Source organism: Arachis hypogaea, chromosome 4, assembly GCF_003086295.3.
Source record: "Arachis hypogaea cultivar Tifrunner chromosome 4, arahy.Tifrunner.gnm2.J5K5, whole genome shotgun sequence".
Classification (NCBI taxonomy): Eukaryota; Viridiplantae; Streptophyta; class Magnoliopsida; order Fabales; family Fabaceae; genus Arachis; species Arachis hypogaea.
Window position 1 is genome coordinate 51,398,992 of NC_092039.1, and position 3,602 is coordinate 51,402,593.

The window sequence follows — 3,602 nt, forward strand, 5'->3', positions numbered from 1 at the left end:
AGAACTGATGGCGGCATTCAAGAGAATCCAGAAGGTCTAAACCTTGTCTGTGGTATTCTGAGTAGGATTCAATGATTGAATGACTGTGACGAGCTTCAAACTCACGATTGTGGGGCGTTAGTGACAGACGCAAAAGAATCATTGGATTCTATTCCAATATGATCGAGAACCGACAGCTGGATAGCCGTGCCGTGACAGGGTGCGTTGAACATTTCCACTGAGAGGATGGGAGGTAGCCCAGCTTGCCATGGAAAGGAGTAAGAAGGATTGGATGAAGACAGTAGGAAAGCAGAGAGACGGAAGGGACCAAGCATCTTCATACGCTTATCTGAAATTCCCACCAATGAATTACATAAGTATCTCTATCTCTATCTTTATGTTTTATTCATCATCCATCACCATTTGAGTTTGCCTGACTAAGATTTACAAGGTGACCATAGCTTGCTTCATACCAACAATCTCTGTGGGATCGACCCTTACTCGCGTAAGGTTTATTACTTGGACGACCCAGTACACTTGCTGGTTAGTTGTGCGAAGTTGTAGTGATCACAATTTCGTCCACCAAGTTTTTGGCGCCGTTGCCGGGGATTGTTCGAGTATGGACAACTGACGGTTCATCTTGTTGCTTAGATTAGGTATTTTTTTTTCAGAATTTTTAAGAATGAATTCTAGAGTTTCATGATGATCTGTTGAAGTCTGGCTGGCTGTGAAGCCATGTCTATTTTTATTGGACCAAGGTTTCAACTTATCATTACAAGAGCTTGTTGATTTCTATCAATCATGCTGTTGGAGCAGTGATCTGCTAAGGCTTGGCTGGCCATTGGCCATGTCTAGTGTTTTGGACCGGAGCTTTCTTTGAAAGCTTGGCTGGCTATGAAGCCATGTCTAATTCCTGGACCGGAGTCTTAGACTAGCATTGCAATGATTCTTGGAATTCTCATTAAGAATTTTGATATCTTTGTTTTCTTTTCCACTTAATTTTCGAAAAAGCACAAAAAAAAATTTACAAAATCATAAAATCCAAAAATTTCTTGTTTGGGTCTAGAGTCTCATGTTAAGTTTGGTGTCAATTGCATGTTTCTGTTCTTCTTGCATTCATGCATGTGTCTTCATTAATCTTCAAGTTGTTCTTGATAATTTCATTGCTCTGATCTTTGAATTCTATTGACTTGAGTGTTTATGTGTCTCATATGCATTCTCATTTTGTTAGTGTCAGTAGTATACAAACTGCTAAGTTTGGTGTCTTGCATGCATTGTTATTTGATTTTAGTTGCATTTTGATTATTCCTCATTATTAAAAATCCAAAAATATTTTTAATTCGTGTCTTTTCAAGTCAATAATACAGGGAATTGAAGATTCAGAACACACTGCAGAGGAATTACACAGAAAAAGCTGGGCGTTCAAAACGCCCAGTGAGGAAGGCAAACTGGCGTTTAACGCCCAAAAGGGTAGTGGTTTGGGCATTAAACGCCAGAATGTGCACCATTCTGGGCGTTTAACGCCAGGATGGCACAAGAGGGAAGATTTTGTTTTCAAATCAAATTTTTTTTAGTTTTCAAAATTTTTTCAAAATCAAATCTTTTTCAAAATCAATTTCTTTCTATTTTCAAAAATACTTGCTATCAATTAATGATTTGATTCAACATTTCAAGTATGTTGCCTTTTCTGTTGAGAAAGGTTTGAAGTTTGAATCATATCTTTTCTTGTTAGCCAAGTTATTATTTTTTAAAATCAAATTTTTTAAAATGTTTTTCAAATCATTTCTTCTCAATCACATCTTCTTAAAACCAATCATATCTTCCTAATCACATCTTTTTTTTAAAATAGTTTTCAATCATATCTTTTTGATTTCTAATTTCAAAATCTTTTTCAAAAATCACTTTACTTCTTTCTCAATCTTGGCTTTCGAAAATCAATTAAAGCTTTTCAAAATGTTTTTAAAATCTTTTAAATTATTTTCGAAAATTTCTTCCCCTTTTCTCACATCCTTCTATTTATGGACTAACACTATTCTTTAATGCACAATTCAAACTCCATCTTTCTTGATAAGTTCAAATTTTCTACCTCTTCCTTCCATTTTTCTTTTCCTCTGACACCTCAAGAAATCTCTGTATTGTGACATAGAGGATTCTATATTTTCTTGTTTTCTTCTCTTTCATATGAGCAGGAGCAAAGACAAAAGCATTCTTGTTGAGGCTGATCCTGAACCTGAAAGGACCTTGAAGCGAAAGCTAAGGGAAGCTAAGGCACAATTCTCTGTAGAGGACCTAACAGAAATCTTCAAAGAAGAAGAACTCATGGCAGCCGAAAACAACAACAATGCCAACAATGCAAGGAAGGTGCTGGGTGACTTTACTGCACCTACTCCTGACTTCTATGGGAGAAGCATCTCTATCCTTGCCATTGGAGCAAACAACTTTGAGCTTAAGCCTCAATTAGTTTCTCTAATGCAACAGAATTGCAAGTTCCATGGACTTCCAGTGGAAGATCCTCATCAGTTTTTAGCTGAATTCTTGCAAATCTGTGACACTGTCAAGACTAATGAGGTTGACCCTGAGGTCTACAGACTTATGCTATTCCCTTTTGCTGTAAGAGACAGAGCTAGAATATGGTTGGATTCACAACCTGAAGAAAGCCTGAACTCTTGGGAAAAGCTAGTCAATGCTTTCTTGGCAAAGTTCTTTCCACCTCAAAAATTGAGTAAGCTTAGAGTGGAAGTCCAAACCTTCAGACAGAAGGAAGGAGAATCCCTCTATGAAGCTTGGGAAAGATACAAACAATTAATCAGAAAGTGTCCCTCTGATATGCTTTCTGAATGGAGCATCATAGGTATTTTCTATGATGGTCTGTCTGAACTGTCCAAGATGTCTTTGGATAGCTCTGCAGGAGGATCTCTTCATCTGAAGAAGACGCCTACAGAAGCTCAAGAACTAATTGAAATGGTTGCAAATAACCAATTCATGTACACTTCTGAAAGGAATCCTGTGAACAATGGGACTAATCAGAAGAAAGGAGTTATTGAGATTGATACTCTGAATGCCATATTGACTCAGAACAAGATATTGACTCAACAAGTCAATTTGATTGCTCAAAGTCTGTCTGGAATGCAAAATGCACCAGGTAGTACTAAGGAAGCTTCGTCTGAAGAAGAAGCTTATGATCCTGAGAACCCTTCAATGGAAGAGGTGAATTACATGGGAGAACCCTATGGAAACACCTATAATCCTTCATGGAGAAATCATCCAAATCTCTCATGGAAGGATCAACAGAGACCTCAACAAGGTTTCAACAATAATAATGGTGGAAGAAACAGGTTTAGCAATGGCAAGCCTTTTCCATCATCTTCTCAGCAACAGACAGAGAGTTCTAAGCAGAACACCTCTGACTTAGCAACCATGGTCTCTGATCTAATCAAAACCACTCAAAGTTTCATGACTGAAACAAGGTCCTCCATTAGAAATTTGGAGGCACAAGTGGGTCAGCTGAGTAAGAAAATTACTGAACTCCCTCCTAGTACTCTTCCAAGCAATACAGAAGAAAATCCAAAAGGGGAGTGCAAGGCCATCAACATGGCCGAATTTGGAGAGGAGGAAGAGGCAGT

At 38.0% G+C, this 3,602-nt stretch overlaps 1 non-coding gene across 1 annotated transcript; it reads right to left on the reverse strand.

Moving 5' to 3' along the window:
• Nucleotides 1-2,703: 2,703 nt before the first annotated feature.
• Nucleotides 2,704-2,811, reverse strand: LOC112798593 (small nucleolar RNA R71). The gene has a single exon (XR_003200199.1). It is a non-coding gene; the product is annotated as a small nucleolar RNA R71 (small nucleolar RNA).
• Nucleotides 2,812-3,602: the final 791 nt, after the last annotated feature.